The following is a 12619-nucleotide window of genomic DNA, read 5'->3' on the forward strand; positions in this document are numbered from 1 at the left end:
GAATGAAGTACTGACACATGCTATATAACATGGATGAACTTGAAAACATGCCAAATGAAAGAAGCTAGTCACAAAAGCCCTCATATCATGATTCCACTTGAAGGAAATGTCCAGAATATAGAAATCAATAGAGGCAGAAAATACATTAAATGGTTGCCTTTGGTTGGAGTGTTGGGAGAAAATAGAGAATGATTGCTAATGGGTGGGGTGCTTCTTTTAGTGATAATCAAAATGTTCTACAAGACTGATTGTGGTAATGGTTGCAGATACCTCATATTCTCAGACATTAGTGCAGATCCATGGCCATTTTTTCTCAGCTCATGATTCTCTTGTCCTCATTCCCAAACACAAATTCTAAAAGATTCATGGTTGCCCAAAGCCCTACAACAATTAGGAGAGGATAGGGATCAAAGCCAACTAAATCTGGGTTTGAATTCAAGCTCTGCCCTTACTAGCTGAGTAAACATCTGCTCTTCAAAGTTTAGTTTCTCTCATCTTTGACAGTGAAGATGATTTCAAAGGGCTTTTGTGACTATTAAATAAGATATACATATGTAAGCATCCATAACATGCCCCAGAAATGCTTGCTCCTTTTTCCCCTGTTTTAATCACTTCATTTCCTCAACTGTAGCATTTACTTCATTAAGACTGTGATCTGTTCTCAAGCACTCAGCCAGTTCCTCTGATGGACTAACCAAGCTTTGACAAATGCAGGGCACTGGTGTTGTGCTCATCACTCTGGAGACCAAGGCTGACCTCTAATAATTCGGGTTCAAATTATGTGTGAAGGAGTTTTCCCCACACCACCAAGCAATTCTCTGACACTAGCTGGGTGTCCTATAATTCAACTCAATTCTGTCACTATCTACCCAGAGACAGCCTCAGATCCCACAGGGCAAGGGCTTAGTTCCACAGACTGCCCTCCAATTCAGATGACAATTGCAAGTTCAGGTTATCACTATTTGGCTACAGACTGGAAGCTCTAAGGAGCCCCCCTCCTTGGCTTTGATAATTTTCTAGAGCCACTCACAGAATTGAAAGAAATATTTCATTTACTAGATTACTAATTTATTCTAAAAAGGTTATAACTCAGAAACAGCCAGATGGAACAGATACATGGGACAAGGTATGGGGAAAGGGCTTGGAGCTTCCTTACCCTCTCTATGCACGCCACTTTCCCTGTATCTCCATGTGTTCACCAACTCAGAAGCTTAGCAAACCTTATCCTTTGGGTTTTTATTAAGGCTTCATTACATGATTGATTAAATCATTGGCCACTGATGACTGAACTCAACCTCTACACCTTCAACCCATCCCTGAGGTCAGGGTGGAACTGAAAGTTCCAACCCTCTAATCATCACTCCTGGAAATCGGCCTCCTTCCTTAGGTGGATTCCAAAGTCACCTCATTAACCTAACAAAGACACCTGTATGGTTATCATCAATTTAGGAAATTCCAAGGGTTTTAGGAGTTCTGTGCCAGAATTGGGACAAAGATCAAATGTACATTTCCCATTAGAAATCATAGTATCACAACTTCACTAGTCAATTTCATACCACTTCCTGCTGAGTACAAATAGAACCTCAGAACATGGCCCAAGTTGGCAGGAGTTAAAGCATAATTACAACGCTTTATTAGACTCTCATGAGAAAGGCTTGAATTTATACTAATAGCAAATGTGCTAGTTATAATAGCAAATATACTAGTTAAATCTACAGTTACTTCTGGAATCAAAGTACATTCTTTTATAATGCATGTTTGACATTTTTTATTTTATCTTTTATTTTTATTTTCATCAACTAGAGACTCAAAATTCTATGACAATAAAAAAACACATAAGAACCAAATGAGATAATGTAATATGTACACATAGGTATTTACGTGCTTGCATACATATACAAACACACACTAATTGCGTGGCAAATGTAATTTTGTGCTATGATGACAAGAGAGAATAAAATAATAATTCCTTTTAATTTCTAGATAAATTAAATGTGAAAGGCTAATGTGAACTTTAATCAAGTTGGAAGGACTCACAAAATGCAAGCCTTGAGTTAGGCCTTTACAGTTGTAATATATTGGATATGTTTTTTAAAAGATGTTGATATTCTAAATCATGATACTTGCATGAACAATTGATAATCCTAGTTAGGGTAAAGGAGGAGCCATGAAGGAAGGAGACCCTGAAGAAATGACAGAGTTACCAAAGTCCTGGGTACATCCACAGATACATATTTGCAGTACAAACTAAAAATACTGCAGATAAGTAATGATTTATCTCCATAAAATTCTGTTTATATGATTTATGGAGTCTGAGGAATGCACATTTCCTTTTGGAGCATTAACAAATGAGTGAGCACTCTGGTCAAAAGAACCATTAATTTAGGAAGAAGATACACCCGATCTTGCACTTAATCAAGAAACACATTTCCCTAGATTAAAAGAAGAATCCAAGAGAATTAGGAATGCAAGGTTGTCTCCCATGCAGAAAGGTCAGAGCAAACCCAGGGCAGTTTATAAAAGTAGCAAGCTCTGCAAAGCCATACTCATGCCTATTGTTTTCATAGCAGAGCTCTGAATGGCCTGAGGGAAGACACGAGAGAGGAGGATCAGACCAGTTACTCTCTCACTTTAAAGCCTGAAAGATAACTTTTATTTAAAGTAGAGGTGAAAAAAATAAAAAATGAAAAAAAAATAAAGTAGAGGTTGGTTTCAAACTTTTTTTATGCACCTAAGGCATAATTTCTGCCTCTTGCTGCTATAAATATCTTGGGGCCACGTTGTTCTTTGTGAGGGCCTGTTCCTGTGTATTTTAGGATGTTTAGCAGCATCCTTGGCCTCTACTCACTAAATTCCAAAAGTCCCCTTGCCCCAGTCATGAAATGTCTGCAAATATTGACAGATTTCTGCTGAGGGCAGGGGCCAATATCACTGAACAAAGACTTACTCCCAACCTCCCCACCTCAGAAACATCTCAAATATACAGCAGGAAAAAAAGCAGAGTAGACCTTAGGTCACTACCACATGCGTACTCCTTTCACCACTTAAATGCCTTTTTAAGAAAGGTCTACCCTCTGCCTCTTTGCCTTTCCATGACCCTATTGTGATTCAGCTTGGGTCCCAATTCCTCCTGAAGCCTTTCCTGATGATACTAGTTCCAATTAGGTGTCTCTGCTCTTTTTCTCACTTTAACTTCTACCAATCATAGAATTTACCATGCTGCACTGCAATTTTTTGTTAACTTGCCTCTCTCCTTTTCTAGGCAGAGAGTTCCTTAAGGTCAAAGAATATCTCTCATCTGTGTATTAGTTTATAAAGCCTTCTATAAAAGTGTTATGAACAGGCTGACTAAAAAAAAAAATTACTGAGTGAAGGAATGAATGAACATAAGATTTATATCTCCGATGTAGTACATAAAGAAATAGGAAGATGAGATACAGACATGGAATAATTAAAGAACCAAAGTTAACTACTGGTAAAGACTTCTGGTGGGAGAAAATTAATAACATTTGGACAGACTTGTACAGCGAGGAGTGCACAGAAAATACAATCACCATCTCTGTGTTTCTTCTTTGGTAAACAGATTACTTTGCATGAATCTAAGCTCTGGATAAACTGGGAAGCTATGACCTATATAAAGTTACTAGGCTGGTAGTGCTCAAGAATGGAAACTTTCATGGTTGGAATGAGCCACTACATATTTCTAGTCTAATCTCTTCTTCCTAAGAAATTCATTTTTCCATCTCCTTACCAAATTATCATTTAGGTAGCTTAGAACAATACCTCATATTGTGAGAATTAATTGCATCTATTTTATGTTGCATATGATGATCATTCAAATACCTGAAGATATTTTGCCTGCACCAAATCTTCTCTTTTCTGCGTTAAACATTTCCACTACCCTTAGCTAGTCCTCCTGTGACCTGGTTTCTGGACTCCTCATCAGGCTACATTTAGATGAGGAAAACACTGAGAATAAACTGTGGTTTCAGATTCAGTTATTAGTTGTAGGAACTAGTAAGTGTCACCCGGACATTGTTTTCTAATATTCTCCTTTCTCATTTGTAAAGTTGGGATAATTTTATCTTTCTCAGATTCTTATGAGGAAATCTTGAAATAATGTAGACTTTCAGAGTGGCTCACACTCAGCAAACGCTTCCCAAATGTCAGTTTCCACTCCTCCCTCCCATGTGCCTCTTTCTCTTGTACTCTCACTTGATTGGTTATGGCCAGTTACCTCTGAATAACAGCCTTGAGAGAATTCCCACCCACTCATTTTATCATGCTGCCTCCCTTTCACAACTGCCTTCACCACTCCCACATCAAGATGGTCAGAGAAATTTCTTTAAGAACTACTACTATTGATGACAGTAATAATAATAATTAAAAATAGAGATCCTAAAGTATTTCTTCTAAGTTTGCCTTTTAAGGAAATAGTCCATGTTTAAGACCTTTTGGTCCTCATCTCCACTTCAAAGCAAGCTTATTTTACTATGTCATGATACCAGGAAACTCACTCACGTTGTTGTATACATGGGCCCACATATGGGGGTATAAGGAAATAGACTGCATATAATTAGGTGAGCAAGTGAGGGAGGGAACTCCATCATAAGGATCAAACTCCAGATTCAACGGTATGAAACAATACAATGGGAACAGTTGGGAAAAAAAAGAAAAAAGGTGATTAAAAAAATCAGAACGTCCGGCAACTGGACTATGATACAGTGAGTATAAAATTATAATTATTTCTAGATCCGATCTACTGGGGAGCAGGGTTCCAAAATGTACTTACCAGCTATGTTGTCTTTGCTTTAGGGATTCAAATGATAAAAATTCACAGACAGAAATAGAGTTGAGATAATGCAATGTGTATAGTAGGCACATGAACAGTATTTATGGAGGACTACGTAAATAGCTATAATATAATGGCTAGATAGACGTTTTGGTCCAGATGAATAAGCCATATGGAAAAACATATAAAAGGTCACATTTAGTTTCCTTAGAATTCATTTCACTTGCTGAACAAGTAATAAACAAATACACATGCAAAAAGATAAATGTTCTTCTCAACCTCCTGTTTTGTTGTTTTTCTTAACCATAAAAACATGTGAAATCTTACTTAGCTATCTATTGCTACATAACAGATTAGCTCAAAATATAGTGCCTTAAGACAATAAATATTTATTATGTCACAGTTTCTTGGGATCAGGGACTTGAGAGTGGTTTAGATGAGAATTTCTGGCCTAGGGTCTCTCAAAAGGTTTCAGAAAAATTGCTGGGCTTGACTGATTACAAATCTACTTCCTAGAGGGTTTACTCACCTGGCTGCTAACTGGGTCAGGGGAGTTCTCCATCTCTTGTTATATATGTCTCTCCTCAGTTCTGCCTTAGTGTTCTCAAGGCATGGAAGCTGGTTTTCCCTGCCCCAGTGATCTGAAAGAGAATAATCAAGACAGATATCACAGTACCTCTTTATATTCTCATCTAGGGTGTCAGTTATGTCTTATCTATTCATTCGAAATGAGTCAGTAAAAGTCCAGCCCACACTCAAGGGGAGGAGGAAACAGCCTTATGTTATAATAAAACAGAAACCAAATACAAACAAACAGACCAAGAGAGAAAGAGAGTGAGCAAGAAAGGAGGGAGAAAGGAAGAAAAAGAAAGCAGCAGAAGAAAGAGATTAAAACAATTTGATGGTAGCAATAAGGTCTGGGGCTAATTCACTGTGCACGTAGTCGGGAGGGAACCACATTCACATGCTGGGACTAGGACTGGAGGCAGAAGATCGAAACCGATACCAAACTTCTGGTACTCCGCTTGTAACATCCTGGGCAAGTTATTTAAGTCACTTTTTTTCCCTGTAAAATCCTCAGCTTCCTCATCTGTAAACAAGGTGGAATACAGTGATGGTTTTCCAGCTCTAACATTCTCAGAGTAGAGGTGTAAGTAGGCAGAGGAAGTATTTAGGATGTGTACTCTTAGATCACAACAGAATGTTTCTTCAAGGACATTAATTATTTCTGTTTAGCCTGTGGGTTTGAACAATCTGTTGCTGCAGAACAAAAAATATCCAAAATGTAATGTCTCGATTTTTTTTTTTAAAGTACTATTCTCTTTCATGTTTCTATTGGTTACTGTGTTCAACTGAGATCTGTTATGTGATTGGAGCTGAAGGTTTGCTGTGCAGCACATATAACATGGATGGCTCACAGCTCAAGCTCATGGTCATGGACTGGAACTCAGGAGCAACCAACAACAGAGCACCCACACAGAGCCTCTCCATGTGGCTTGGGAGCTTCTCACAGCTATGCTGCTGGTTTTCAAAAGGCAAGAAACAGAAGCTTCTAGGCCAGTTAAGGGCTATCAGTACAAACACCGCAGCATCACTTTTCCCTTATTCTATTGGTCAAAACACTTAGATTCTAGGGAACAAAGTTAGAAACTTCACTTCTCAATGATGGGGGAGTTTTAAGGTCACATTACAGAAGTAATAGGGGTCCATAGTCTCTCATGGTTCGTCTCCCCCTCCATGGAGCACTGGGTGTTATTCGAAAACAATGACTCATGGAACACTACATCAAAACCTAATGATGGGGACTAACATAACATAATAAAATCAAATTAAATGAAAAAAAATAATGGGGGAGGGAAAATGTTTCTGCAAACTTTTTTGGAAAATAAAGTGTGCCACAGTGTGATTAGATGACAGATATAAGAACATTTAATGTATAGCCTCTGAAAATATTTGCATATATAAAAAATTCAGAGTCAGTTGTGAATCCTAATGATATCTGTAATTATTCATTGATTGCTGCTGGTGCATGGCCACAAGAGCTGCCATAGGCAGGGTATCCTCATCTCTCAGGCTACAAATTTAGCAGTTAAAAAGTGGACAATACAATTAGGCTAACAGTGTGGTCCATTAAAAAAAATATTTGGGATTCATAACACCTTTTACTTTGGAAACATTTCTTGTGAATATGTGTGTGTGTGTGTGTGTGTGTGTGCGTGTGTGTGTGTGTGTCTGTGTGTCTGCAAACAAATCCATTTACTTTCTGAATATTTAATTGTCACATACAGATTAGCAAAGTGACTGAGTAAATAAATTCACATTTGTTTTCTTGAAATTGGCATTTAAATCAAAGCGACGTGGGCAATCCATAGACAGTAAAGATAATGATGTTACACTGAATTTATAGATAACATTAATTAGACATCTGGTTTCCATAATTTCCCCTTCTATCTTGGCTACCTAACAAGTAATATTTATAGATTTTCATTCAGTATGACAACTTAGAGCCGACTTTACCATTTTACTGTAGTTTTGTTTAAAACTCACTCTGTATTGCCAGTTTTATAATGATTTAAGAAATGTGATGGCTTTGTCAAAAGTCAGGTTTTAGATTCTAGGAGAAAAGAGCTAAATTTGTATAAGACCATGCAAAGTGAGAGTTCTCTAATTAGATAAAGAGTTAACATTAGGACAGTAAAAAATACTGTTTTTGCAAATTTATTCTTCCTTTTTTTAAAATATTTTATTTTTGCTTCATGTTTTGAAATGGAAGATTTAAAATCACATTTGGCTAGGACTATAATGCAGACGAATCAGTTCATGAAATGATACGGAGGAGACTCCGTTTCTGGCAGGAACAAACTAAGGTTGGCCTGCCCAAAACCCCCAGTGAGAGCAAATAGAAAAATCACACAAAAATTAAAATTCATGTTTAAAAGCATTGGAGAGATAATATGAACTATGGTGTCAAGACCAAGGAGGGGGCAACTGCTAGTACTGAATGTGGTGGCGGAGAGAGCATTTACGAGATCGTGGAGCTGGTGGTACACAAATTGGAGTTCAGAGCCTACTGTGCCATGTAAGAAAAAGCCCATAGTATATCCAGAAAACAGAATTACAAACACACACAAAACACAAGTGATTATTATGTTCTGGGAAATAAAGGACAAGATGAAGAATTCCCCTAGAAAATGGTGCTATTTACCAGAAAATGGGATAACAATAGGAAAGAATCATATAGAATGTCTAGAATTTAAAGATATAATCGCAAAATAAGGACTCAAATAATAACTAAAGGTGAAATTATGAAAGTGGAAAATATGTCAGAAGAAAACATCCTGTCCATTAGTACTCTGTGTTTCCTTGCAGTTGTATCTTGTCAGATCCTCTCCTTCATCCATCACTGATGATTGTTAATTTTACGTGTCAACTGGACTGGGCCACAGGGTGCCCAGACATGGATTCAAACATTATTCTGGTTGTGTCAATGAGGGTGTTTCTGAATGAGATTGATATTTGAATTAGTAGACGTGAAATGGTACACACATACACACACACACACATCTTCTTTCTGCATCACTGCATTTTATCCTACACTGAGCCATTCTAACACACAGACAAGCTCTAGCACCTCTGCCCTTAACCTCAGTTTCCCCTTCTGTTTTCTGCTCATTTGTTGCTTAATCTTTGGATACACTTCTTCATTCACTCTTTTCTTTGTGTAATGGTCTCATGTTGAGTGGGTAAGATGGGAGAAGAGGAGGTGGAGATGGCTCAGTAACCAAATCTTCTGAGTGAAGTGTTCAGGTGAAGGCTAAACATATTACCTATTAAGCTCCTAAAATTCCAAAACTATAGGAAAAGTTCCATTTACTGTTTTCAGCCTATAAATTTTGATAAATTGACTGGAGGCAAAAATGCATTACCTGACCTTGACCTTACAGGTTTGTTTGTTTTTGTTTTTTTTTTTAGGGGAAAAGGACATTTAGTTTGCCTTGATTATTTATTTTTAAGGAAATATTGTTTGTCCAAATAGACTAGTTTTCAAGCACCAATATTTTTCTAGTATGGTTTTAAAATTGCTAGGGTCATAGGACCTTGATATAGCATGGCAGCAAGACCAAAACAATGTATGTCAGCTCAGCTCTAAGCCACCAATAATATAGCCAATAACAGAGAATGCATAAACACAATGACATCTGAATTCGAACAAGGTGAAAAATATATTCCCAGATGACACATTTTGTCTTAATGTAGATATATCATGAAATTTATGTTCATAAATTGACACTGCTCAAAGTACAAAAGTAGGGGGGTCAATATAGCAGTTTGATCAGTAATTAACTGTCAGTCCCTCTAAGCAAGTTTTGTACAATTTTTTTCATAGAGAATGGTAATAGTTTTCCCAAATGTTTTGTTGCCTTTTCTTGGGGAGCTGATGACACTATTTTTTTTTACTATTTTTGACTATTTTGACTAATATTACCTATTATCTCTCACTTCTGCTTAGGGGTGAGGTTTTTTGTTGTTGTTGTTTTGTTTTTAATCTTGTTTTTGTTTGTTTTTTTGTTTGTTTGTTTTGTAGAAGTGGTCACATAATTAGGGCAAGAAAGGGGATATAATGATTAATTTTGTAGCAATTGAATAACTTGGCTTATCCTAGAGACTCATTTCTATTTGTAAATGAATTTCAGGGACAGAACTAGTTTACATCCTAACCACACTTTCTGAGTATTATGATCTTTGGTGACTTACTCTTCCTATTCTGTTTATCTATAAAATGAAACAGTAATCATTTCCTCTTAATGTAAGGAACAAAGACTATATGTATATAGAGTATAGCATATGTATAGATATGAGATTATACTATGTAATAGTATAATTTTATATAATCTAAGATTCCAAAATATAATGTGGAGCTCAGTATAAACCTAATAAAACATAGTTATAATGAAATTTTAAGTATCTGTGCATTTAATAATTTTGTTCTGTTTTTTTAATTGTAAAATTGTGGTAACATACATATAACTTAAAATTTACCACCTTAACCATTTTTAAATGTGTACTTCAGTGGCATTAAGTATATTCATATTATTGTACAACCATTACCACTATCCATCTCCAGAATTCATCTTGTAAAACTGAAACTCTATACCCACTGAACAATTTTTTTCTCATCTCCCTCTCCCTCAAGCCTCTGGCAACCACCATTCTACTTTGTCTCTATGAATTTCACTACTCTAGGGACCTCATATAAGTGGAATCATACAGTATTCTTCTTTTTACTAAGTTGACTAAAAATGATGTCCTCAGGTTTCACCCACGCTAAAGTAAATTTCAGAATGTACTGCTACCTCTTTAAGGCTGAACAATATTCCATTGTATGTATATACCATATTTTGTTTACCTATTCATTCACTGATGAACACTTGGGTTGTTTCTACCTTTGGCTATTATAAATAATGACAATTAGCAGTGAAGGTTGCAACAATGACTACCCACCTCTGTGTCTCCAATCAGAATTGGCAATTAGTGATTAGAGCACAGATCCCTGATGTTTGAAGGACAGTGTCCTTATTGCCTACCCTGACCCCTGCAAGTTGCTCAAGGAACGTGTACACAGCTACCTGCCACAGGGCTAGGTTTGGGGGATGAGTACTATACCAACCTAAAAACCGAAATTGACCAGAATTAACCACCACTTACCACCATGCCTTCCCCTAGAAGTCCCAAGGCTTTGAACATGCTCCAGAGTTTCAAAATAGTTACATCAGATAGATTCTGCTAATATAACTGTTGTCTAGGTGGGAAGACAGATTCCTGGTGCTTCCTACCACGCCATCTCCCCAGAATCCTCTGTTCAATAAATATTTTGAGAAACAAATGCATTTGACAAAAATAAACAAAGCAATTTACACTTTGTTTCTTTGCATTTCTCCACTTATTCAATGCATTAATTCATGGATTGAATGTTTATCATCTGACAGGCCTGTAAGAGTCCAAGATAATTAAATAATGTAGTCTCATCTCTTCTAAAACTGTGAAGTCTAATAGGAGAGACAGGCCTCAGGAAACAGTTGCAGCGCCCTGTGAATACAGTTTTAACGTAACAACGCACCAGGGTCAGGGTTGTTCTGCCTTCTGCCTGGGGGAGAATGAGAGGTCCAGAGTCTGGGAATGAATTCGTCATTTCCCCGACGGCTACCTCCTTCATGTGAATAACTGGTGAAACTTGGACACCCCTTCTGTTCCCTCTCCACATTAGCTATTTCACAGCCACCAAAGTTCTCTGAAACAGACAAGCCTGTCTCGAGTATGTGGAATCGGGCAAACCACTAGTTTTTACCCACAACCACCCGCTAAAGGCTCTTTTCCTCTCTAAGAGTTTACTGATTTCATAAAGATGAGCACCTTCACTTTAATCCCACTCCTTCCTTTTCCTCATGCATTTATTCATCAATTGATTGATTCATTCAGTAAACGGTTTTTGAGCACCTAAGACTGTGTTTCAGGGACAGTGACAGGCATTTTGCTACTGCCTGAAAAAAGAGCCACAATCAAGGCCCTTTACAAGCAGTCTCTGCATTGTGTAACTTGTAGCCTAGCGAGCAATATAGACATTAAATAAGTAAACCCAAGGTGGAGGAGATATTTTGTTTTCTCTCTGTCTGTGTCTGTGTCTGTCTTTCTCACACACACACTCTCCCACAATAATTTTTTTCAATATCTTTCATAGGGTTTATGTTCTAATGGACTCACAAAATGAGAAAATTACAACCATCTTCAGCAGTTTCATTTAATGCTGCTTCTTTTATGCCACTAGCCCACATAAATGGATATTTCTTTCTTGTTCTCTTTGTCCAGTCTCTAAATCTAGTCTGAGAAGGCTACTTTTAGACTGAGAAGGCCCTCTGCAGCTCAATTTGTTGTGTTCTTCAATCTTCCACAGGCTATGGACATGCAATCAGTTCCAAGCCCTAATGGCCCTTATTGTTGCTACCCTTTCATACCAGAATGATTCAGGCCTTCCATGGAAGCAGCTTTGGAGAGCTATTGCTCTCTCTGTCGGACAGTGTGCCACATCTGCTCTGCCTTTGTCCACTCACCAGGGACAGAAGCAAAACGTCGTGGGACATCATGTACCGCATTATTTAGCAATGAGCGAGGAGGACACCCCTAGAGAAGAATGTAATTTTAAACTGGAAAAAAATGATTAAGAATCATGGGCGTGAAAGAAACAGCAGCAAGCAGATGTTGTAAAACACCAGTTAGGAGGAAAGAAAGGCAACAGCTGAGAGTGAAATGATTTTCCTCCTAAGTCTTGCATCCTTACTCAATCATGCCAGATGGAGAAGCAATCACTAAGACATAAGGTCCTGTCGGTCTCACCGCCCTTCCCACAAGAGAACTGGTTGAAAATCCTTTCCAAAAGCAGCAGAATGATAAAAGCAAATGCACTGTTTCATTTATTAATCAAGATTCAATTTATCTCACTCATTTGAGACAGCAAGCTGTGGTGGAAAAGAACAGTCTTTGAGTTAGAGAGAGGCACAGCTTTGAATCCTAATTCTTTTACTTGTTACCTGTATGACCTTGAGTGAGTTTCTTTTCCACTCTGAGCCTTAGTATTCTCACTTAAACTTACAAAAGCTTAAGAACTAAATTTATTGAGACTTTACTGAGCATTATGCTAATCACTTTATTTTATTGTCTCGTTTAATCCTTCTAAAAAACCTTTGAGGTACATATTATTAGCTGGTTTCTACAAGAGCAAAAAGAGGAAAGAAAGAAAGAAAGAAAGAAAGAAAGAAAGAAAGAAAGAAAGAA

The 12619-nt window shown here is 37.4% G+C and overlaps 1 long non-coding RNA gene across 1 annotated transcript in view; it reads right to left on the reverse strand.

The window, feature by feature from the left end:
- LOC141373508 (uncharacterized) overlaps window positions 1-12619 on the reverse strand; it is a 265616-nt gene that overhangs the window by 200622 nt on the left and 52375 nt on the right. Inside the window, exon 2 of the long non-coding RNA XR_012379573.1 lies at window positions 5322-5433. This is a non-coding gene — a long non-coding RNA (uncharacterized lncRNA). The remainder of the gene's footprint in view (window positions 1-5321; window positions 5434-12619) is intronic.

This window comes from Callorhinus ursinus, unplaced genomic scaffold (assembly GCF_003265705.2).
Source record: "Callorhinus ursinus isolate GAN/ISIS: 27379988/994484 unplaced genomic scaffold, GSC_fseal_2.0 scaffold10, whole genome shotgun sequence".
NCBI classification, from domain to species: Eukaryota; Metazoa; Chordata; class Mammalia; order Carnivora; family Otariidae; genus Callorhinus; species Callorhinus ursinus.